Raw genomic sequence first — 26,437 nt, 5'->3', positions numbered from 1 at the left:
GGGGGGTAATATTTCCTTATTAACCTTTTAAGTTCTATAAGGTCTGGAGTGATATGCACTCTTTCAGCCCTGATATTGGTAAACTATACCTTCTCTCTTCAGGTTTTGATCAAAATTTGCTTTGATTTCCTGAAATAGCTTTTGGTCATTGAGTTTTGATTACTTATCTGTTTTATCTTTTTAAAAATTTTTGCTCTTATTTCTAGGAGATTTAATTTGCTCTTATTTTTCTAGTTTCTAAGAGGGAAGCCTAGACCATTGGTTTGAACGTTTATATAATATTCTAGCATAATCATTTATTGCTATAAATATCCTTCTACATTCTGGCTTAATGGCATCCTACAAATGTTAATATGTTGTCTTTTCATTGTCACACAATTCAATTTTTTTCCTCTTTTCCCCTGTGAATTCCACTTTGACCCATGGCTAATGTATCTTTCAATTATTTCTAGTGTGATTCCTATGGTTTGGGGCATGTGTTTTGTGTAAATTTCTTTTAAAACTTTAAAGATTTGATCCACGGCACAAAGTTTCACCTTTGTGAAAAACATGATCTTGAAAAATATACTGTGCCTTCTGCTGTTGTTGGGTGTGGTGTTCTGCAGATGTCAACCAGTGTGGTTCAGATTTCTCTATCCTTACTTATGTTATGCTTGTTCTATCAATTTCTGAGAGAGGTATGTTGAAGTCTCCAACTATAACTCTACAGGGGTCTGCTTCTCTTCCTAGTTCTGTTTTTTGCCTCATACCTATTGAAGCTCTGATAGCAGGGGCCCACACAGTTTCCACCAGAATAGCATCTATTAAGCTCTCCTAAGGTATAGACATGCCAGCAATAAGTTTATGTATCTGAAGAAGCAAAATGCTTTATAGCGCCTTCAGTTTTTTAAATATACTTTTGCTGAGTTTAAGAGTTCTGGGTTAACGTTTTCCTCAAAACTTTAAAGAGGCTGTTCCATCTTTAAACTGGATTGCATAGCTTCTGCAAGAAATCTGTTATTATTTTCATATTTACCTTTTCTATATGTAATGGTTCTCTATTCTGGTACTGTTTTGAGAGTTACTCTTTATATTTAGTTTTGAGCAGCTTGGTTATATATATCTTGAGTCTTTTTGTTTGTTTTTAACCCACTGGGGGTTCACTAAGATTCTTCCATCTATGATTTGGTTTCCTTAAAATGAGAAAAGTCATTCCCATTATACCTTCAAATATCTCTTCTGCTTTGTTCTTTCTTTTTCGCTGAGGCTCTAATTGCATGTATGTTCAACCATTTGGTCTGGCATGGTACATGATTTTTTTTAAATTTTTTTTTTTTTCTGTTTTAATAATTTCTATGACCCCTCTTCCAGTTCCTTGAATCTCTTAGCATCACATCTGCTGATAAGCTCATGGCAGGAGTCTTTATATTTCTGATATTATACAGTTTAATTTCGCCCCTAGCATTTCCATGGGAATCGCTTTTATGTTTTCCCATCTGTCCGTACATATTGTCCACCTTTTCCATTAAATGTTTTAACATATTAATGACAGTTTTAAAAATTCCGTGTTTGGTATTTCTTACAGCTTCATCTCTGCTTCAGGCTTTGTTTCTGCCTTCATTTCCCCTTCCTTCCTCCCTCTCTTCCTGACCTCCCTTCTCCTTTCTATGACTCTTGTTGGAAGACTGGACATTGGTTACACATACCAGTAAAGACGGAGACAAATACCAGCACGAATGCCCTTAAATGAGCACACCTGTTTTTCTTCAACGTTGTTAGCCTGGGTGGTTAAGTCAGTCTGGGTGGTGATCAAGCAGATTGCCAATGGCTGTTGCTAATTGCCTTAAGTGACCAGAGACTTTAAATTCCTTCAGTGGTGGGCTGCAGCCACTTAGTGTTCTGGGCAGGCTCGGCGATGCCGGAGGCTCTTTCTCCTGTCCTGCTCCAACCTAAGCTTTCAGCAAGGCCCCGTGTAACGTCAACAAGTAAGAGCTCTCTCTTTATGTTTTTGTGCCTCTCCTGGTGATAAATTGCTGCTGTGTGTTGCTTGGTGCCACAGGACTTGTGGTGAGCTGGGGAGTTCTTTTTTTCTCCTGTTCCAGCCTCAGTCTCAGGCAGGCGTGGTGGTGTGCCTGCAGCTGGGGGATGGGGCATTGCTGGCATTCCTGCCCTCTGCTGTGACATCCAAACTGGACCTTATATGCGTGGTCGGGGAGGGGGTTCTTGGGGTAGGAGGACATTTTCCGTCTGTCCCGCAAAAGCAGGGGTTTGCTTCTCTTTCTATCTCAGCAACCTCAGACTGGTGGCAGGAATGCGGCGGCCCCCTCCCTCAACCGGGACCGTGATGCCCTGTCCTGGGGGGCAGGCCTCTTTTGTTTCCAAGGAGGTTTACCTTTGCTTCTGTTGCTTGTGACTGCGGGCAGGAAGGATTTTGATCCATCCTGGGACCTCAGTAGCTGATGCCCTTGTTTTGTTTCTCTCGGAGGAGGCAGTGAAGCTTTGACCCTTTGGGACAGAGAGGTTGTCGGCCCCTTCCCCGGTGATTTAGGACGTTGACTTTGCGTGAAGGAAGGTTCTAGGAAAGGGGGTGTGATTTCATGCTGAGTGCTCCCGAACGAGGCTCTCTTGGGTCTCGAGCCCTGAGCCCAGGGTGTCACGTGAACACCGTGGAAGTCCCTGCAAAAGAGGCGGTGAACAAATGTGGACCCCACGTCTGGGGCTCCCAGGCATGCTAAGCTGTCTGCTGGCCTGTAATTGGTTTTAGAAACTTGCTAAAAGGGTGGCTGCTTTCTGACCTCCTATTAAGGGGGCTGACGCAGCCTCGTGCTGCTCCAGGTGAAAACCTTTTGTTTGATGTCTCCTTAGGGTTGCCGTGACCCTTTCAGATTCTTTTTATTTGGGAACTCTGTCACCTCTGTTCTCTGATAAGCTCCAAAAAGGTTATGACTTTTATAAGTCATAAAAATCACATGGCTTTCCTCCCCTCATTCTTAGGGAAGGAGTAACATTCGCTTATATGTTTATTCTGAGCAGAGGCAGACCCCTGAGAGGTTTGGCTCTCTACGTTTAACGTTTGTGGTTAAGATGTGTCAGACCAGTCAAAATTTATTTTCATGTCTCTCTGGATTGGTTTAAACGTCTTCCATCTTCTGATTAAAAAGTATTTCTTTTGACTCTGGAAGTTTTATTTATCCCATTGTATCATTGAGCTGGATTTCTTTTTCTTAATGGTTAACTAATGGGTTCACGCCAGTTTATCATCTAGATGAGCTTTCCAAATTATTTGGATCGTACACTTTAATACTTACTGGATTCCTACATGTATTCCTCCCACCCCCACCCCAGCCCCCGTGTTTATATTTCTAGAATTCATGGGATGATATATGTGTTCAGTTGTCTGCAAAGATAGATGCCAGTAATTCCTCCCATTCTTCTCTGTGGATGTGGCTCTTCCTCCAGGAGAACTCTTTCTCCTTCCCTTGAGTATTCTCTAAGCTGAGAATGGCTTTGGATGCTGGAAGGTGACAAGTCATAGACACCATGTCTGGGCTTCGGGCTCAAGAGGTCTGGCAGAGTCTTTCTTCTCTTGCGTAGTCTCCATCCACCATGTAAATAAGTGTGGCTACCCTGCTAGAGAGACCAGACGGAGATGTCCTGAAGGGAGAAAGTCTGCAAGGAAAGGAAGGACCAAAAGATGATAGGCCGTGGGGGAAGAGAGGCCTCGGTATCCCAGTGAGCTCAGGTGACAGACCAGGTGTGTGAAGGACGCCACTTTGGATCACGCCCCTGACCAAGCCCAGTTGCCAACCCAAGAAGACCGAGGCTTTCCTAGATAACCCTTGGCAAACCAACCCCCCGCATCCTAAGAAAATGCAATGATGGGTTTTTTGTTTTTGATGCCACTAAATTGTGAGGTTGTGGTTATGCAGCCACAGATAATTGCTATGACCTGAATATTTTTTGGGGGGATGGGGGTGAAGAACAAAAACATTATCAAAAGTGAGAGATGGTGAATTAGTTCTAGGAAATGGGGGAGATTTGGAAATATTTGTTCATAGTCATGGGGAATTTGCTAGAGGAATTCAAAAAGAAATAAAGCCATCTTTCAGGACTGGCGAAAGCTCATGAAAGATAAAATTCCTTTGTAAAAGACAGATCAATGCAAATTTGGGGATAGAGTTATACCAACCTAATAACAATACATTGTAGAACATCTTGAAACCCTGGGCATTTGCCCTGGGTTTCATTTAGCAGAAAATGGCATGGATGTTTTTATGTTCTGATATTTTGTCGGCAGGGTCCCTTCACAATTTGAGGTCTTGGCTAACCCCCGACTTGTCCTCTAGGTAACTGATCACAGGTGATACAGGGATTTTCTTCCGACAAGACTACCCCATGGCCACATCAGGCCTCATTCGCACAGCCACGGGCAGGGAGCACTTTACTTCTGCTCAACCTACTGTTTTTTGTTTTGTTTTGTTTTGTTTTGTTTTTGCTTTTTTTTTCTTTTTTAAACCACCTGAACCTTTGTGTCCATAGAGCATCAGACAAGATGTGAGTGAGGATGATGAGAACAGAACAAAGCCCCGTTAGAACTCAGCCGGATGGAAGGATGGGGAGGCAAAGATGAGTTTATGAAGGCAGCTTTCAGCTCATCCACTTCTCTCCCTCCCCAAGGTTTCTTTTGAAGCAGCAGCCCTTGTGAGGCCAACCCCAGGCAGCTGCTGTCTGTCCCTGGACATCTGGCAGCTGAGCTATCCTCTGGCACCAAATCACTTTCTTTACCCCCAGCACAGCCCAGAACTCTTTGGAGGCTGAGTGTCACAAATACCTGTAGTCCATGTATCCGTCTTACTGCACAGCCACCCTAGAGTCACGAGGGAAGAAGGCTCTTCCGTGGGAAGTATTCCAGGGGCTGCCTGAGATGGGAGAAGGGAGGTGGGGAGGCGGTGATGCTTAATATCACTCGGGACTTAGTTCCCATTTTTACAAGCCTGCGATCAGATCCGGTTCATTTCTTCCACCCCAAGTGACACGACAGGAACAGAGACTTGTAATGGAAAATGTTTTCTACCTGGGTCTTTTTACGATCTCAGCAAAGATATAAACATCCTCATTTTTCACAGGAGAATGAAAACTGTGAAACATACATCCAACGAGGCTTTGCAGCCTTTCAAGGGCAGGAGGAGCACAAAAGTCGCTGGCTTCAGAGGCTGAATCTTTTCAACCTAAAAGCAGACACTCGGAGGTCATTTACTTTTCATGTTACTGAACGCCTAGGTGAATCTTTAAAAAGGAATAAAATTCAACTAGCACCCACTGGGGACTGTGAAATAGGCTTTCAGAGCAGGTTGATTCATTTAATTTCAGTCATGTTCCGATTAAAGAGAAAGTAAGAGAAGGAAGCCAACCAGAAACGCCGAGAAATGGCTGATTTGCGAGAAAATGACCTGCAGGTGTCCTCCCCCTTAGAAGGGCTTCTCCCAAACCCGTGATGATAGACATAAAAAGCAGTGCCATTGGGGAAGGGGAAAAAAAAATCTAGTAGAGCACACCCATACCTAAACCTCTCCCAACAATCACAATTTCTGCATCTTAATATTCCCTTTTTCATACAAAAGTGGAAGAGTTTTGTGCATATGAAGACCTGTCATACTGTGCTGCTTTTCTGAATGAGTTATGTGAAAAAGGAAAAACCCCAGCCTGAGGCATCCTTACCCTCAAAGAAAATTATAACCCAAAACAGTCTGAGATGATGATCTACACAGTTTCAAGTTAGTTTTTAATCATTTATCAGCTGTGTCCTATGATGTTTGTAAACATAACTTTTCAGCACAGGAAAAACATTTTAATAAAACAAAATTTTTTTTTTTCTTTTTTAGGGCCACACCTGCAGCATATAGAAGTTCCTGGGCTAGGAGTCAAATCAGTTGCAGCTGCAGCTGCTGGCCTACGCCACAGCAACCCTGGATCCAAGCTGCATCTGTGACCTTACGCCATAGCTCGGCTGGATCATTCACCCACTGAACAAGGCCAGGGATCAAACCCACATCCTCATGGGTACTAGTCCGGTTCTTAATGTGCTGAGCCACAACGGGAACTCCTTCTCCCCACCTAGAAGCTAAGGCCTTGGTTGTGAACTAAATTTCCCAGGACTTGGAGAATAGACTTGTGGTTGCCGAGGGGGAGGGAGTGGGGTGGTTTGGGAGCTTGGGGTTAATAGATGCAAACTATTGCCTTTGGAATGGATTAGCAATGAGATCCTGTTGTGTAGCCCTGGGAACTATGTCTAGTCAGTTATGATGGAGCATGATAATGGGAGGAAAATAGAATGTATACATGTATGTATAACTAGGTCCCTATGCTGTATAGTAGAAAAAAAATACGTATTGGGGAAATAAAAAATAAAGTGAAGTAATACATAAATAAATAAATCTTCTAGCTCCACGTGGAAGCTGCAGATCTAGGATTTGACGTTATACCAGCAAACCGCACAGCTAACTTACTTCAAGGTCGTGGCCACATCTCTTCCCTTTATGTGACATTCTGCCATCAGAGCACTGTGCTGGGAGAGAGTCCGAATATTATTTTAAGATTCAGAATTAAAACCCCCCAAAAAGAGGGGGACTGGAAGACGTGTGATTTAACACAGTTGGCTAAAGGAATCTCAACTCAAGGAATTGTTAAATTGCCGGGGCTTAGAGGCTCTTTTTTACTTCTAGCTCTACATACCATGAAAATAAAGATACCCCCTTCAGGCTTACTTCCTTATTGAGGGAGAGGTGTTTACGTTCAAAGTCATGGAGAAAATAGAGAGCACTAGACCTTCAACTCTCTGGTGTCCTCCTAGTTCTTCCACAGGAGTCGTGTGCTCTTCCTTCCTTCTGTAAAGTTTCTGGCTTCCAGGACAGTACTTTTACCACATAGAACGCAGACTAGATACGGTACATAAGTTCCATAGGAGCACAGAATTAAGCAGTCAATATGGACTCAAGAGAGCAAGGAAAAGTAGTCATATATATGAAGTATAGAAGGGGCGTCTGGTCTTATGCGATCAACGTTATAAATAGGACTTTCCTTTAAACTTCAGCAAAGCCCTGACTGTTATGACCAACCTAGAAGCAGAGGAAGATTATTGGATTTTTGAGGTTAGCTGTTAAGTACTGCAGTACGTGGAATGCAACTTGCACATATGTATAATTTGGGATTTTGTCCTAGGTAGAATAATGTTTTGAAATAAATTTCAGTGTTATTAAATTTCATAAAGGCAAAAGGGATTCCAAAAACACGGGCATACAATCCCCCTGTCAAATAGAGGGAATCCATTGTTGAACCTGTGAGTCAGGCGAGGGAATTTATTTGAGAGCTTGAGGTTGCAGAGGCAACCGTGGACTTTTCTAGGACTTGACATTGTGGCTCAAAGTCACTACAGGTGTTTGTCTCATTGTCTCTTCAAAGAAAGTCCCTGAATCACCTGCTATAGAGACGCATGAATTTTAAAATGTAGACCATGCTCCTGTGGTCAGAAGGCTTTCTTTTGGCATGCATCCCCCCAAATCCTGTAACCCTGGGGTCCTGTCTGCTTGGAAATAGAACGTGTGTTTCACAGGGTGTGAAAATGCCATCCGAAACTGCTTTCTTAATTTTGCCCACCTACTTTTTTTAAGAGGGTGCTGACAACCCTGCAGAGGCAAGATTAACAGCGTGGGCTGGCAAGCCTACTTTCTATGGCTTTTTCATGCAGTGGTCATGCAGTGTGTTCATTCAAACTGAATTTTGCCTTTGCGTTCCCTACCAACCCTGAGAGGGCTGGGGAGCAAGAGGGTATCTGACATCTATTTATCTTTGTCAGTGGTTGTCATGGGAGCCAAGGTGATATTGACTTGAGTGAGGTCCTTTGAGGAGAGGTGGCGGGGAACTGGATATATCTGCTCGGTTCTATTTTCATGTCTCTCCACTGTTTGCCAACAGGTTAAGTTTCTCCCACCTCTCTGTCAGCACTTCCCCAACCTTTTCCCTCCAGCAGTGCATCTGGTAATACCAAAGGACCTGGGGCTTAACTGGTGGTAGTGGTGACAACGGATATGGCAGAGAGGTACCCTTTGGTGTCCACCTGCTCTAGTGCAAAGTTTTTTTTTTTTCTTGGGCTTTTAAAATGGATGTGGGGAGGTGGTGGTTTAGAAGGAGAAGGCTCGGTCTTTTAAAAGAATATGTTTAGAGTTCTCAAATGTGAGAGAGCAATAAAAGCAACAGATGCCAAACAAATGTACAATAGAATCCTGAAGGAAAAAGACTCAAAGGAGCCTGGGCAGCCTATTGGGACAAAAGCTGGAGGCATAGGACAGCAATAGTTTATTGACCTATGGCTTTGATTTGACGTCTTTGAGATTTGAAAACTCCGATATGGCTTTATCCACTACTTCAGTACCTTGCTGGGAAAAAGTGAGACATGTGCTTAAATTGAGTTTTTAGTTTTCAGTTCCCGCTTTGTAAATGAGCTTTCCAGTGCTATGTTTCCTGGGCTTGAGAATGGATAAACAAACACCCTCATTTTCTGAAAGCAAATACCTAAGATGATTATAAAGACAAAGACGTTCTGGAAGCACTCTGGGCTTATGGACGTGCAGGTGTGCACGTGAATGCATTCACACCTGTAATTGCTCTTCTTTTCCTTCTTCCCCGTCAAATTTTCATGCCTACTTCTAAAGTTTGAGTTCTTAATAGGCGCCAAGCACTATGCAAAGTGGGTTACCTGGCTCCTCTCGGTCTACACAGTCTGTATCCCCATTTTACAGATGAGGCACTCAAGGCATAGAATGACAACATTGCTAACGGTTGAAGTCCGTTTTTCCCAAGCCTATGCTTTAACAACCATACGGTTGTCCTTCCCAGCTAAGAAGGCTAAACAATAACAATTCATACCCCATTCTTTGCATTTATTTTCATTCATAACCACATTTTAAAAAAATCTGATTTTTAAGAGATTGCTTTTATTTATTTATTTATTCTTTGCCTTTTCTAGGGCCTCACCCGCAGCATATGGAGGTTCCCAGGCTAGGGGTCTGATCAGACCTGCAGCTGCCAAGCCTACGCCAGAGCCACAGCAACATGGGATCTGAGCCGTGTCTTCAGCCTACACCACAGCTCACAGCAATGCCAGATCCTTAACCCGCTGAGCAAGGCCAGGGATCGAACCGGCAACCTCATGGTTCTTAGTTGGATTCGTTAACCACTGAGCCAGTTCGGGAATGCCATTAAGAGATTGTTTTTAAATACATCCATTTACCAGTGAAAAAGTGGGGTTTTATCCAGACTCTTCCAGTGATGACTTTTATACTAATAAACTTCTTGTGTGAATGGTTAGGTATACAGGTATGTCAGTTTATAAGTACATAGCTCTATATAGCTATTTGGAAGTAATTGAGCCTCCAAAGGATCAAAAATTAAATAACAAGGATGAAAGTGAGAGGGTTAATCTGTTGAATATACATAGTTATATTATCTAATCAGAAGCAAATTTCAAATCCAATCAAACAATAAGAACAGGATCAGAAATTTATTCTCCTAGAAGAATGTTGGCTTTCAAGTAGCTAAGAAATTACTTGGGATAATTTTGTGTACTATCAATAAAACATTATTAGCCGCATTCTATTTCTTTTCTTGCAACTTGGCCCATTCAAGATGAATTCAATTCCCAACGATCAGTTCATTACCTTTTAACTCTTTTAACGTGGGCCCTGCTTTCTTACCCTTAGACAAAAATAGTTGGGTTTTCTTTAAGTGCCTCGATGTTTACAATTCTCCAACGGAACGCATGCTTTATTAAATCTCATGCAAAAGTGCAAGCTTCTCAGTTACAAAGTTCAATTTGAGAAGCTGGATTTCAGCAAAGCTCTACCCAACAGACTGCACCTTATCCTCTGAACGCCTGTCCACTCACTAGTTCTTTCATTCTTTTAGCTTGGCACCGTGCTAATTAGGTTCTTTTCAGGTGCCTGGTCTCCCTCCAGTCATGACAATATATGGAGAGTGATGGGAGCAAAGGAAAGCATTTCAACAGACAAACACAAAAGCAGTTCTATTAATCTATTAAATTCCAGGAGTCCCAGTTGTGTCTCCCTGGGGATCAAACACTGGGCATGGCAGGCTCTAGAGCTGCATCGAATGCCAGGCATTCTTTTAGACTCAGATGCAACTTAGCTGAGGTTTCTATTTGATCACTGAATCATCCTTTTTCAGGCCAGCTGGAATTTGGGGTTATAATAGGTAAACAATATTTGCCTGAGTCATGCAGTGGCCACTGTAGACATCTCACCTGACTAACTCGATCTGTTTTTCTGTTTTGTTTTTAAACTAGTTGATCACACATTCTTGAATATGGTTGACCTCTGTTGTGCCTATAGATGCCTAGGGAAATACACATCAATAAAATATGCTCCTGGCCGGAAAAACAAATGGTATGTGTGACTATCACGGGCGGTCCTCTGTAAAAGGGCTAAGACTCTGGGCTCTAGGATTCACTGCCTGGATTTGAATGCTGGATTTGCCCCTGGTTAGCCCTGTGTCCTGGTATAAGATCATTAAATCTCTCTAAGCCTCAACTGACTCCGTGATAGAGAGGGTTTGTTGTTAAGGATTAAAGCAGACAGAGTGAATAAAGCTCTTAGCACAGAATGTGGTCTCTGGTAATCATAAAAACATTAACTCTTACTTAAGGGGTTGACATTCTTGATGTACAGAAAAGGCCTACAGGCAGCAGGCTGCAGTAATGTCAACCTATGCTGGGATCATGGAGAAATTCCAATAGCCACTCTGTAAGGGTGGGTTGGAATCAGAAGGTCCTCGGATAGCTCTGCCTTCTCATCTTAATTCCAGCTCCGTCCTCACCCAAGCCTTCTGCTTTCATCAGAGGCCTCTCCTGGGGCTCATCTGGGAACTTCCCTTGGGGAGAAATGTTATCCCTTCTTAAAGCCAAGTCATTCCAATTCCTTCATCCTACCAAGCCAGTTCCAATTTCATATCGGAAAAGCTCTTCCTAGGAATTGTATCCATCCGCAAATGCCAGTTGCATAATTACTTTTGCCACTCATTTCGATATTGGTGTTCTGGGCTGTGGTGACACATGACCACAGAGTCTGTGGCTTTAAAGAATAGCAGCTTCTTAGCTTAGTCTTGTTGGTCAGGAGTGTGACCTGGGTCTCATGTGACCAAGACTCAGGTGTCAGCAGTGCTTTTTCCTTTTTGTGAGGAACACCTTTTCTTGCCCAGTCACGTGTTGGCAGGATTAATTTCCCTGCAGTTGGAGGACGGAGGTCTCCCCTTCCTTCCTGGCTGTTGGCTGGGGGTGTCCCTGAGTTCCCAGAGAGCTCTCACATTCCCTTGGACGTGGCCTCTTCATCTCAGAACACTAAGGGCTTCTCATTCTTCTCGTGCTGCCACCTTCAGGTTTCCTGCTCTGCCTTTTCCAAGTCGTAGGACTATCGTTAGATTGAGCCCACCGGGGTTGTCCAGGATAGTCTTCCCACCTCAAGACCTTCACCTAAGTCAGATTTGAGAAGTCTTTTTGGCCTTGAGGGCCTGGACATTTTTGAGGACCTGTTAGACTGCCCCACAGGTGGTGTGTCACAGTCCATCTAGGATCTGAATTACCCAGCATCATGTCTGAATTACACGGCCTTTTTCCATGGTGTGTTTTGCTTCCCTGACAAGATCCTGGATGGTGGGTAGCGACGAGGGGTGTCTTGTGTTTCTTCTGTAGCTCAAGCCTGACCCACCTTAAGGCTCTCAGGGATTGAGGAGGCACTTGGGCAGATAGCCGAGTCCTTGGCTCAAGAGTCTTCAGGCTCTTAATTTGAGATCTTAAAGAGTCAAGTTTATAAAGGATTGTTTTTTAAATTTAGTAACTTTTTAATTAGAATGTAGTCGATTTACAGCGTGCCAATTTCTGCTGTACGGCAAAGTGACATAATCCCTTTCTAATATTATCTTCCATCATGGTCTGTTAAAGGATTATTTTTGCACTGGAAGAATCATCTGAGGTTCTGGAGACTTTTCCTGATGGCATTTTCCTTAGGCAAATGCCATGAACTTAACCATGCTGGGACTAAGTAACAGGTGTCATGATCTTGAAGCAGAACTTCAAGGTTGAGTGTATTGGCTTAGATGAAATGTTTTTCCTAGCAGCATTTACTAAAATCATGCATTGCAGCTGAGGCAAAGGAGTAGAGGACTCATTGCATGACAGTCATTTTTTTCTCCAGGAAACTGTATTTCAATGTCCTGCATGTTTACATAATTGATAAGTGGGGCAATCACTTTATCTCAGCCTGAGTAATCTATTAAAATATTAGAACCTCCCTTCTTAACCTTTCCTTCTATCCTGTGACTCTAAATATGTAAAATAAAAATTGAAAATTCCCTTGTAATTTTCCCTACTAGCCTATTAACCTAAAATATATAATTTTTTTAAAATTTCAAGCCTTTACACAAGTATTGTTTTTCTAGAATTTCATTTCTCCCCGTTTCTCACCAGGAAAAGCTTCTCATTGTCTGTTGGAACCCCACTGAAATTTTCCTGCAGGAAAACCTTCCTTTATCCCTTGTCACATGCGTAAAACACAAAGCACATCAGAGTTATTTTGTATTCCTGAAAACTATTGCCATATTTGACACTATAAATACAAAATATGTGCATATATTGACGAATAGCTACCATTGTCAAGGTCACACCTCCAGGCTTTTGCGAGAGAATATAGTCCTGATTAATTGTTCTCTTCCACCAGTATGATTAATATTTGATTTTATTGAGCTTTTTTGCTCAATGTTCATAATGATACTTTAGATAATGGGGCCTGATTGACAACTTTGAGTTTGGAGAAAGTGCTCTTCTGGTGAAGATCTAGTAAAAACACCGTTCTGCAATACTCTCCTGTGGCACAAGTGAATCCTAGATCTATTTGAGGACACGAGAGAGTGGAATTATTTATCTCAAAGCTGATAACTCTCATGTTCAGCTGACCTCATCTGTAACCCTAAGCGTTATTAACATTCTGGATCCCACCTTCTGCATAAAGTAGAACTGGCCCGAGTCATTTCAAATCAGTGTTTATTTTTCTGTGACCAGTGGAAGGCCATGGTTTACCATGACATTACCTACCTGTGGCATCAGTTTAAATTTTTAAAAATGTCTTTGACCTAGTGCTCCATCATGTTGCATCTTCCCAATGCAAAGCAGATCCACCGTTGGACGTATTAATGACATTTTAAATTCCCTCATTAAGTTAGTAAGCTTTGGGAGGTAGAATGGGGAAAGGGTCACCCTATCTAAAAAAGAAAAAGCAAAAAACTATTTGCATATCAGTGTCTGTGGAACATTCTGTTCCAAGGCAAATCCTCAATATAATAAAATCATTTAGGAAAAAAACAACTACCGCTAGCTTGCACTTGGCAAGGGACCATGGATCCCAATATTGTATTCTCCCGGAAACCAGAAAAAGCAAAATGATCTCAGAAAGGCCTGTTGTTTTGGCAAGCAGTGAGATGCAATCACATTTCTACATACTGAGTAGCAGTTGGTATTTTATAAATGGTTAATGCTGGTATGATTCCAGGAGGCATTAGAAATATTAGTGGGTAGCACATTACAGCTCAGCAATTCTGCATGTAACCAAGAGTTGGGTAGCATCCATAGAGAGTATTTATTACGTAGCCAGGCACTTGAGAATATGTTTCTGGAAGCAAAATGAGATGATGAGGGAGATTATGTAATGAACGATGCCAAAATAGGCATAAAGGAAAACAATTCGCCGGGAGAAACAAATGCATTTGGGCATGGAAGACTTTTCTAAGGGTCTATATACTTATGGGAAGTAGCCCTTTAAGAGGTCAAGAAAAACCAGATGCTATTAGCAAGAGTACAAGAGTCCAGTTGATACTTGATACTTCTCTCCAAATTCCTCACTCTGGAATTTAGTTAGACACACACACCTGTGTGTATAGGTGTATACATATGTACGTGCCTGTATGCGCCAGTACATAATTTTAATCTTTTTCATGAAGACTCATTTTTGCCTCCTGTTGATTATTCTTTCTACAGTCCCCCGAATACAGAGATGCACCGAGCTACGCGCCTTGCCCTATTATTCCTTTGGCTGGCTTGGCAGCTCAGCTGTTCTCATGGCTTCGCTGTCAAGGGTGCCAAAACCTCAGTGTTTTTTTCCTTGGGGACCTAAGCGCTCCTCACTGCTCTGGTTGTCCACGTTCCACTGCTTGTTTGCCATCTCCGTAATAGTTTCCCACCATCTTTCCTCCTTATAGAGATTTCTACTCTGGATTTCTCCATTTAGCCTCTTTCTCCCTGGCACTCAGGGTCAGAATCCTCAAGTCATCTTTGCTTTTTCCTTTCTGTCTTACATGTCTGCTCAGACCCGGGACTCTGCCGAGAGCCCTGGTACTCTCCCTTACACCTGTCCAATTGCTTTCATTGCCGTGACTCCAGTGTATCCCTTCAGTCCTCAACTAGTGTAGCAGTCTGATTATTGGTCCGCCTGACTTGACTTCTTCTCCCTCTTACTTTAGGAATCACTACCCAATACTAGGCAATCACATGGAGCAACACAGGTTAGAAAAAAACAAAAAACACAAACAACAACAACAGCAGAAACTTTGGTGTTTTCACTTTGCTTACAGGATAAATCTAAATAGCTTTGCTTGACATTTATCAAAGGTACTCACTGAACTCTCTCCTTATTTGATATTCTTGGGGAGGGGCTTCAACATTCTTTACCTTTGCTCACAGTATTCTTTTCCGGAATATTCTTCCCCACACATCTTTATCAACTAGTTTCCATAAAATGCAATTCCAGTCTGATCATGTTGGAAGCCCAAAAAATGAATTGGGTATAAATTGAAAAATATTTTTGAGAGTTGAACTGTTGTTATTAATCAGCCCCTTCACGTAGGAAACTTTTTGCATTCAATGGAAGCAAACTGTGAGAGAAGCCAGGCGGGGCAGTTGTTGTCTGCATATTGATGTGGGAGATGAGTAATGAGGATGGCATTTCCTGGATAGTGGGTGGCAGATGACCAATTGTGGGTGGCTTTGAGAGCAAAGCCTAGATCCTTGGACTCCCAGTCAACATCTTTTCCTCTATAATGCAAGTGGAGGCATCATGGCACACTCATTATGCACAGATGCATAGCCATTATGTGGTCTGGAATCCAAATCTGGCCCTGCCACTTATTAGGAATGTAAAGTTGGACACATCACTTAATAAGCTCTTCCATTTCGCAGTCTGTAAAATGCGCCCAACAGGTTTGTCATGAGGTTAAAACAAGGTAATGCAGGTAAAGCATTTAGCACAACACCTGCCATGAAGAAAGCTCTCAGCAATGCAAGCAGCTGTTCCTGCAACATGATGACTGGATAAAATTGACTTCTCCGAAGATTAGAAGAATGACGTCCCCAACACCAGTGGCCTAAAGGTGGAGTTCTTTTCAATTTCATGATTACGTCCATATCTTAACTAAGAGCAAAGGTGTTTTTTCCTCCCACCCTAAATGAAGTGGGTTAATTATACCTCCTGCAGTCAACAATTACACAAGTCCGTCAGTTCATTTTCTATTGGGCATGCATTCCTTGGGCAAACATCATTTCGACAGTATTTTCTTGGTAGTTAACAGTGGTTTATTCCTATAATGAAGATGCTGTCTTTGCCCTGTGTGTCTTTTACCAGGCCAGGCAAACGAGAACCACAGTTCACACACACTTTCAAAAAACCCTGCTTCATACCGCAGATTACTGCTTAGCCTGGAAAGCCCACAATTTAATTATTAGACGAACCACACTAATCATCTCCTTAACCAGCTGCCCCCTTGCCAAATTGTACCAACAGAGAGGAGGACCGTTCAGCTTTGGGAGAAATTCTGAGTAATTCCAAGCAATTAACAGCAAGCAGTATAGCAGTGGCTAAAGACTTCTTTTGGATGCACTCTGAGCTGAAATCGCAGCTGTCATCTGGCTACAGTGGGATTTTGAGCAAGTGACTCTGCCTTTCTGTACTGGCTTCTGTTCCATTTCTTATCTTGTACAATTACTGAGATGTAGAAGTGAAGTGTGTATGAATCACTCAGCACAGTTTCTGTAGTATAACCTTGCAAAACCTAAATGTGGTTTTAGTAACATTAGAACAGTGTTACATGATCATTTGTAACATTTCAAAATTGTAACATTGCCTTTTGGAGTTTATAATGTATGTAGATGTAATACAAATAATAGCCACAGCATAAAGGAAAGGAATCATGACATTGTCAGTATGATGATTTATCCAAAGATATGCCATCTCTGATCACAGCTACTGAATTCTTTTCCTGCTCCCTGTAGACTTGAGTTTCTCCCTTTATATTTTCCCCAAGAGGACTAAAAAGCATTTGGCAGAGTTCCAAGTGGGTAAATGCCAGTCTCTTGGAAGACAGAAGGGGCAAGATGTGTGTTGGTGGGTTGAAGGTCTTACCAAAAAATGTGCACAGTGAGGAATACTAGATATGGAGCTAAATGACTTTACAGTCTGAGTGAGTGCCTGTATACCAAATTGTAACACCTCTTAGGGATGGTACTTGAACAAATATCTACTAATAAATGATTAGCATGTACTTTGCCTTTCCATAAAAGGAATCTTGTTAAGTGAAGTGGCCAGCTCTTGGGAGTGTAATAAGACTTGGCAAACTGATGCCCTTCTGGAGAACATAACTGCACTTTCTGGAGCTGGCCCATGGGCACTCAATTATTTAGAGAGACTCCCAGGCACAGAGCCGATCAGCTCTTGGAGGGTGCTTCAGAAGTCATGGGGGTTGCCTATCAGAGCTGCCAAAGAGGGGAATGTTCTATGTCAGGCTTTAAAAGGTGCAGCGCATAAGGCTCTGAAGTCACCCCGATCATGCGCTGGTCTAGACTTTGCCTTGATTATGTAGAGATACACAGACAGGAAGCAGTGTAAATTCTGTATTTCCCTACCATGCGAAATTGCTCCTAATTCACATAGGGCCCTTTGGTAAAATATATTTCTATGGGACTCTCTGTTGTACTGAACCTGTACTTAGAACTCTGACATTACAGGGAAAATAATTATTATCACTTATACACATATTGTTGACCCACAAAACCCGTGCAGATGAGTTCACTTGATCCTTGGAATCCATCTGTGCTATAGGACTGGTGACTTGCTAAAACCATGCAGGCCAATAAGTAGCAAACCAGGACTTGTGACTGCAAATTGGCTATGCTTCCTAATTCTTCTTTCTACCTAAGTTCCTACATCATGTCACTCAGAGAACTGCAAGTGTAAACCAGACCCTAGGTCTGTAATTGGATGTCAGTTTTCAAATACTTAATAAAGAATGTTCTGGAGCAAAGAGTCTGGGCCAGTTTTAAGCATCTGTCCTTCTCCCCCATTCTCGAGATCTCCATTTCCTCTTCTACCGCCTTTTCAGTGGGCCGAGACACCCGAAGCCTTGTGCCTTACGGTGTGTCATAAAATGCAGTTGTCCAGGACTTTCTCCCACAAGCTTGTGATCTGGATAATGCCACTTCCTAAGAAACCTGGCACTCAGTGCCAGCGCCAGTAACTACTACTCTAGACCTTGGCCTCCAGGTAGATGCCTGAGCCAGCTGTTTCTCTATGACCACTCCTCTTGACCGCTGTGCCCCTGACCTTCAACAACACAAACATCTAAACCTCTGTCCTCCTCTTCCTCCTCATCCCACCTCCTGCCCTCCTCTTTATCTCTATTCTTAAAATATATATATGTATAGATAGATATATAGGAGTAGAGTTGACTCACAATGTTGGGATAGTTTCAGGTGTGCACACAGTTAATCAGTTATACATAGACACATATCCATTCTTTCTCAGATTCTTTTCCCATATAGGTTATTGCAGAATATTGAGTGGAGTTTCTTATGCTATGCAGTGGGTCCTTGTTAGTCATCTATCTCGGATATGGTAGTGTATTTTCTTTCTTCCTTTCCTGCACCTGCAGCATATGGAGGTTCCCAGGCTAGGGGTCAAATCGGAGCTACAGCTGCAACCTACACCACACCTCACAACGATGCTGGATCCTTAACGCACTGAGTGAGACCAGAGATCGAAGACCGCAACCTCATGGTTCCTACTCGGATTCATTTCTGCCGCACCATGATGGGACCTCCGATTATTTCTATTCTGATGTAAAATAAAACACTTCTGACAAAGAAATCCAAACCCCACCTGTTACAAGCAAAACTCTATCAGGTCAGCGTCTTAGCTTATTAATTATAGTTGATTGATGATTGGCTCGAGAGTACCTTCTTGTGAGGAGCTGACCCCCCTCTTTCCTGAGGGCTCTACCATTTCCTCCTGAAAGCACTGATACTCTAAGGCTTCCTTTTAGGTTCTTTGGGAAGGTCCAGGGGATATGCAACATTTAATGGGCACTGCCCCCTACTCAGAGATGCATGAAAGTGTCAGCCTTATGCTCAGACCACTCCCAATCCTGGTTACACAGTGTCCAAACCAGAGATCTGTCATGTATAAGAAAGTATAAGATGTTAACTTTTTAAAAAGCTGGCCAAGTGTCCTTTCCGTTCTCTTCCATGACTGTTCATTAGTCGTTCAGCTCAGATCATTGTCCTTTATCTGTGTGTGCTGCCAGATACTAATTAACAATGTTGAATAGGCATCTCGTGAACAGAAATCACAGATGGTCCATCTGCAGGTTACATCTCATGTCATTGCCAAGTTATGGTCAGTTGAAGTCCAGCGGCAGCTTCATCTTACCAGCTGAGGGGATTTAAAAGCCGGGGGACTACAGACCTGATATTAGGACATCCCAACATGGGCTGTGAGCATCTCCCTGCCTGCTGAGTCGCAACCAAGCCCTAGCCTGACAGAGGGACTTGTGATTTGGCTAGGTTTCTGCCTGCTTATCCCAGCCTGATACCCACTGCAACTATTTTGGACTTTCCTAATGGTACCTGATGACTGGAATGTGAGATGCTGTACTTCTGACTTTGGCTCTAACCTACAGGCTAGACTCACTTTTTTTGGTGGTTGTTTCTTCATATGCACCTGTGGCATATGGGAGTTCCTGGGCTAGGGGCCAAATGGGAGCTGCAGCTGAAGCCTATGCCACAGCCATGGCAATGCCAGATCTGAGCTGCACCTGCAACGTACATCACAGCTTATGGCACAGCTTATGGCAATGCCAGATCCTTAATCCAGTGAGTGAGGCTAGGGATTGAATCCATATCCTCAACAGAGACAATGTTGTGTCCTTAACCTGCTGACCCATAGCCAGAATGCCCATAGAATCCCACTTTTAATGTCTCAGTAATCAGATGGGACTTCATAGACCAACCTGTACCAGGCCAGTGGCCTCCATGTTCCTCCCTGAGACATAGCATACATTTAAGAGAGTCTAGCTGTCCTTGCTGGGTCATGTTTTAGACCCAGGTTAGCCACCTTGAATCCTTACCCCAACCAGCTTTCCCCTCCTTTCCGAATACCTGAAGTCTCAGAATCACTCTCATGCAGTTATACTGAATTTTGAAGGAAATTATTCATCTTTCACCTACATCATTGGTAGACACTAATTTTTTTTTTTTAAACTAAAGATAGTCTTGTAACTGGGATTTGATTTCTTCCCTCGGGCAAAGAAGGACCAAAAGCTTGGCCCAAGCTTATGTTCCAAGAGCCAGAGGGGGGAATGACATACATTTGATTGGCTGACCGTGAGTAAGAAATATGGAGCTAAGGGCACGTTAACATATGGCCCAAGAAGATGAGTGACAGGCTAAGTCTAAATCATCTAGAGAGACAGTGGAGTTGGTGACATCCCAGAAGGTCACCTAAAACACATGGCTGGCTAAAACAAAAACCAAATTGTGACCTATGGGTGAAGAGCTGGGTTCAGAATAGGATTCAGGATTTTGAAGACAGAGCTGAAAAGTAGGAAGCTACAAAGCACAGAGGGTATCAGCCTTTTTACAGAAGGCTCACAGCCGAGCCCTTGATCTGAGGGGCATTATCCAAACACACTGAAGAATTCTGGATTACTCTACTGCCACAGAAGCATCCAATCATTCTAGAGTTTTTCTGGCAACTCGTACAAACCAATCTATTTGGCTGAGCAAACCATGCCGCTTGCCCTGGCAAGGGTACTCAGAAAAGATCATTAGGGACATAGTCTGGACTGTTTGAGGAAAGAATTTCTGTGATTGGCTAAACTTTGACCCTACAATCTTCTTGCACTTTGGTGATGATGTCCTTGGTTATTTTCAGCGTAGGTTTGCTAAGATGACCAGATAGGTCTACTTTTCTCCTGCATTCAAGTCAAATGCATTTAGCACATCTGAACAAGTTATTGTTGCTAAGAGTATTGACTTCCTGTCATCTTGAAAAATATACCAACAACAAGCAAAGAATTAAAACACAGGAGCCATTGATCTCAAGAGAGACCCTTTTTGGCTGCCTGTTCCCAAAGGGATTTCCGCATGAGGAATTAGGAGGGAGCTGCTAGTCTGTGTATGGCTCAGTTGCTTTGTTTTGACAGCTTCTGTCTACACTGTATTAATTTCTTCACAGTTGTGCTAACCATTCCGATTTTACTAGTGAGCGCTAATGAGAGGCCCATAGCCTAAGCAGTCCTTTATTCTGTTCAAAGATCTTTATCACCAATCATGCTCATTTCTTGGGCGGATTTTTAATAGATGTATCTCACGTCACTAAAGTGAAAACCCACGGGAAAGTCACCAACACTCTTACACTTAGGTCGTTTCTAGTCTCTTCAACTAATTAAGAAAAATGGAAAAAACAACAGTAAAATAAACAAAAATGGGAAGCAACAAAGATATCCAGGACAACGAGCCTGTTCATTTCCTATTGTTATCACAAACTGTCACACATTTAGCAGCTTCAAACAACACAATCGATCATTTTACAGGGCTGGAGTTCAGAACTCTAAAATGAATCTTTTGGGTGAAAAATCAAATATGGTGGAACTGCAGTTCTTAAGACTTGAAGGGGTACTTGTTTTGGTGACTTCTCCAGCTTCCAGCAGGACCCACCTTCCTTGACTTACACCCTCCCCTCCTTCACTTGGGTGCAAGCTGCGCTTCCATCTTCACACTGCCGCCTCTGCTTTTGACCTTCCTGCCTCTTTGATCTTCCTCTTGTGATGGAAGTGGGCCTACCAGATATTTCAGGATACTCTCAAGAGCTCCATCTCCTTAATTCTATCACATCAGCCAAGTCTCTGACTATGGCAGGGAGCATAGCCACAGGTTCCTGGGATTAAAATGTGGGCTAATTTTGAGGGGCTAATTTTCCATCCACCACCATGAGATGTTACATTGCAAACTGTTCTGGAGCGTGTCCTTGGCTTTTGTAAGATTCACTCTTCTACTTTTCATTTAATTCCTTTGACACCCATAAAGTCCATACGCCAGAACTATCACCAGGACCTTGGCAGGGCTCAATGTTCGACTTACACTAAACCATTCTTTTTGCATTAAAATATGGCTCCATCATATGTGAGGGTCTTTGCACAAGAATATTACCTTGGCATAGAATGTCCTTCCCACTTCCCAAATTGTTAAATTTCTAAATAGTCTTTCAGTTGCCGATTAACACTCTTTTCTGTAGTTTACCCTATCTTCTCCTTTTTCTTCCCCAGAAAGAGCAGTGCCGTATTTCTCAGAGCACTTTGGCAACATCCTCATATAATACTCAGATGTGAAAACCCCATTACCATCATACATGACTCCCAGTACCCAGTTAAAGCAGGATTTATCATAATGTTCCCAGCAATGGGCAAAAATCCCCTCCTTACCACAAAGTTATGACATAACATATATTTGATTTTCACTATCTTTAACCCCATTCCAGTTTTCAATTTTTTTTTTTTTTCTTTTTAGGGCGGCACTTGTGGCATGTGGAAGTTCCCAGGCTAGGGGTCTAATCAGAGCTATAGCTTCTGGCCTACACCATAGCTCACCTCAGTGCCAGATCCTTAACCCACTGAGTGAGGCCAGGAATCGAACCCACATCCTCATGGATACTAGTCAGCCTCATTTCTGTTGAGCCACAATGGGAACTCCCAATTTTTGATAATTTATTTTTTATTTTTTATTTATTTATTTTTTGTCTTTTTTTTTTGCCATTTCTTGGGCCGCTCTTGCGGCATATGGAGGTTCCCAGGCTAGGGGTCTAATCGGAGCTGTAGCCACTGGCCTACGCCAGAGCCACAGCAACTCGGGATCCAAGCTGCGTCTGCAACCTACACCACAGCTCACAGCAACGCCGGATCCTCAACCCACTGAGCAAGGCCAGGAATCGAACCCGAAACCTCTTGGTTCCTAGTCGGATTCGTTAACCGCTACGCCATGATGGGAAATCCAATTTTTGATAATTTTAGATGACTGTTTTCCTAGATTGTTTAAATTTTTATTAGAATATATTATGTTTTCAAGTTAAAAGTAATAAAAATACTTTTCAAAAAAAATCTATTCAAACTCGAATAGCTTCTAAGAAGTCTTCAATTCTTCTCACAAAATTTATCATATAAAACTTGAGCGATGTTACATAGAATGCACATGCAATACTAAAACCTGAGAGGACTCGTGGTAATATATGGTAAATGGAATGACTGGCCAACGGGGACCTGCCTTTTAGCACAGGGAACACTACCCAAAGGTCTGTGATAATCTATATGGGAGAAGAATCTGAAAGGGAATGGATGTGTGCATGTGTATAACTGAATCGCTTTGTTGTGCAGCAGAGAAGACCACAACTTTGTAAGTCAACTAGACGTCAATAAAACTTGAAACAAATGGGGGAAAAAAAAACAAGGATGGAAGAACGTGCCTGTGATGCTAAAGGCAGTTCCCGGGTCTCTTTTAAAGAAGACCCCAGGAAAGTCATAGGCCATGTTAGCCTACAAAGGGAGATAACCAAGCTAGTTATTTTTAAAGAATGGCCGTCTTCGTGATGCTCACAATTCAAGGAGGATAGTGGGAGATATATCTCTGTAGTTTTATATATTTCACTTTGTATTGAGTCCAAGCAATGGACATGAGCATGTGGCACAATCCACTTTGCTGGGAAACTTGATCGATGTCTTACTCTGTCGATACCTTGCCATTGAGACTTCCGTTTTTCTTCCTATTATCTAGGTTGTCCAGGCAGGGGCCAAAAACACCTCTTCCTATCGATGTGAGTTTCCCCAGCTGCATGAAAATGGATTTAGTGGGTGAAGACAATTACCATTTTGTGGCAGTTATATGAAGAGTTTTTGAAGGTGGAATCATGGCAGTACAACAGAACTAAATCCATGTATTTGCTGAAATTGCTTAATGCCAGGAATGGAACTAAACAGAAAACATTCTGATGTGTTTTAAAAAAAGCATAATAACTTCTGAGACTGAGCCTTAGCCAACAGTCCCTTCTGCTCACCTGTCATTTCTTGGATGCGTAGCTAGCTGCCTGCCTATGACAGTAATTTAAAATTTTAACTGATTCCGTTAATTTTTTACTGCCACTGTTTGTGAAAACCAAGAAGCAGAGCAGTGTGATATAGATACCTGATGACCCACAGCACAAAGATAGTCTTAGGTCAGCTGCAAGAGCAGCTCAAGTATTTAACTGTGACCTGCATTCCAAGGGCTGTGTGCCAGGAGGAGGTCAGAGTCCTGAAGCAAACACAGGTCTCTCTCTCTTATAGGAAGTTCATGTTTTCACCACTAACTGCGAGTGGGGGAGGGGCTTCTATTTTAAGGTCCTTGCTTTTTTTTTTTTTTTTTCCTGCCCATTCCCTGTTACTAGATAGATATCAATGGATTGACTACCTTCAGATGTCTGGTTTTATTCATGAAAAAATGGGGATTGTCTTTGAGATTCTAGTTCTGTAAAAAATTTTGCTTGTATATAGGGAGTTCCCATTGTGGCTCAGCAGTAACTAACCTGACTAGTATCCATGAGGATGTGGGTTCAATCCCCAGCTCTGCTCAGTGGCTTAAGGATCCGGCATTGCTGTGAACTGTGGTGTAGTTTGCAGACGTGGCTCAGATCCAGTGTTGTCATGGCTGTGGTGTAGGCCAGCAGCTGCAGCTCTGATGCCACCCCTAGCCTGGGAACTTCCATTTGCCACCGGTACAGCCCTAAAAAGCCAAAAAAAAAAAAAAAAAAGCTTATGTAGATACAACGAACATAACTAGGTTTAGCCTTGAGTTGGTTTTCTGATACAGGTTCTTCTAGAATGGTGAACTACCGTATTTTATTACTTCACACCTAGAGGTTCAGCTCAGGGTGTAGATAATTGCCACTGACAGGAGGTTAAAGGGAACTGAAGTTCTAAACCAGGGTCAGGTGTTAGTCAAAGCGATGGCTGGTCTAATCCAAGGCAGCCAGAGAACCTGCACCACTTATGTGTATCGGCTACAACTCAAACAAACAAATATGTGCACTGGATTTCCTGACATCATGGAGAAGGGTTAGCTTGCTTCATGCCCGGCCGTACACAAAGCAGAGGAATTAGCCTCCCCATTGTTAACACTCTCCAATTTCCTAAAAGAGGAAAACCTCTTGCCTTGGAACCTGTAAGGATTCCATCATTTTGGAAACGATCCTAATACGTGCTGGACACGATGTAGACCCAACTTGGCTCTTTCTGTTTTGCTTCCCTGTCTCTTCACATGGACGCCTTTTTACGTGTCCAGTTGCTCTCAACTCATAGAGCAATGGAAGTGACAACAAGAAGAACGAACAACAACAAAAAAAGATGAGCAGACAGGCAAGGCTCATGTTTTTCACCTCCTTTCCTATTGACCATACACTGCATGTAGCAAGTGGAAGGCTCTGGTTGGTAGTCAAGAGAATTGATAGGGCTTTGAGTTAGTAACGAAAGCATAGTCAAGACCTTTCAATCGTGATAACTGAATAACTTTACAAAAAGGAGCTTTCTAGTGGAGGAAGATGGTCGGAAGGGAATCTTCTCTCCATCTCTGGCGGCTAGGATGGCAATGATGTTTGCCTGCTCTTAGAAATGAGATGCTTCTACCACTGTTAGAGCCTTTAAATGATGATGCAGGTTTAAATCTTCTAACTGAATTGGCAAGTTGCTCATTTAGAAGGCAAACAAGTATAGAGATTTTTTACTTGGTTCATTATCCACAGTGAATTACCTATTCAATTGAATAGTAAACATTGAAAAAAATCTCCTTGACTTACCTTTTCATCAAGTTCATCAAATTCAATCTGCCGCTCTGTGACGGATTATAAAATTAAAATCAGACGCACGCTTCAGGGAAGAGCAAAAGTTTGGGTAGGAGATGAAACGTTGATAGAATCTTGCCGAAATGTGGGCGTGCTCTTGGTTAATTAAAAAGCCTCCCCAGTCCACTTGAAAATGTTACATCCTGAAGCAGCCTGTATCCACAGATATCCACAGTTTTAAGAATTATATTTTAGGTAAAATGCTAATATTCAGAAGAGTAACAGGAGGCTACAGATCAGAGTTGGCCATATCTGGCCTGCCACCTGTTTTTATAAAGTTTTATTGGAAAAATGCTATGGTTGTCTGCTTAAATATTAGATTTATTAAAAAAAAAAATTTCCCAGTAACTCCTATGTCATGTAGAGCTGAATGGAATTTTAAGAAAACCTGCTATATTTACTGATTGCTGTGGATTGGTGTGGGAAGGTTCTAAGGAATTTAAGGGTGACAGGGACTAAGTCAAGACAGGGCACTGTTTCCTCTGAGTATGTTTAAACTTTTCTGAGTTTGTGGCTGCTTTTGCACTACAGTGGCAGAGTTGATGAGGTATGACTGAGATGGTATGACCTGCAAAACCTAAAATATTCATAATTTAGCGCTTGACAGAAAATGTTTGCCAACCCCTGTGCAGAGTACTTGAGCTGGTAGCACAGTGTTTATTTGCAATTCCTCTTTTCCTTAGCCATGGAAGATGACAGCAAAACCCCTAGTATTGTGAACAGGAAGTTTGGAATTGAGAATATAATTAGTTGCCCTTAGAGTAATCAGCCTTATTTTAGATAAGCAACTCCAATGACATATTTAGCCTGAGCCAGGATCATCAGGTATTTACATCTGTGGTATGTTTTTGTTGTGTGTAATAAACAAGCAGAACATCCAGAGAGGTTCTAGATCATGGCACATGGTCAAGTTCAGACACCCAGCAGTTACCTCTTCCTAAAGTCAGGACTTCTTTCCACTGTTTCACAGATGTGGCATGGCACACCAAGGCTCACAAAATTGGGTAATTGCTGACACTGTTTTAAACTTTTAGATCTCCCCAGGAGGACTTCTCTTTCTCCACAATTTTCTTATGGTGACTATTATGGAAACTTCCAAGCCTTATTATATACATACAATGAAGCAATTACGGTTTCCACCTGCTCTACTCCAA

The 26,437-nt window shown here is 42.4% G+C and overlaps 1 long non-coding RNA gene across 1 annotated transcript in view; it reads left to right on the top strand.

The window, feature by feature from the left end:
* The first annotated feature begins 1,875 nt into the window (after positions 1–1,875).
* LOC125113966 (uncharacterized) overlaps positions 1,876–26,437 on the top strand; it is an 87,252-nt gene continuing 62,690 nt past the window's right edge. The window contains exon 1 of the long non-coding RNA XR_007131652.1: positions 1,876–1,964. This is a non-coding gene — a long non-coding RNA (uncharacterized LOC125113966). The remainder of the gene's footprint in view (positions 1,965–26,437) is intronic.

Source organism: Phacochoerus africanus, chromosome 14 (genome assembly GCF_016906955.1).
Source record: "Phacochoerus africanus isolate WHEZ1 chromosome 14, ROS_Pafr_v1, whole genome shotgun sequence".
Taxonomy (NCBI): domain Eukaryota; kingdom Metazoa; phylum Chordata; class Mammalia; order Artiodactyla; family Suidae; genus Phacochoerus; species Phacochoerus africanus.
This window is presented reverse-complemented; position numbering and strand designations above follow the sequence as displayed.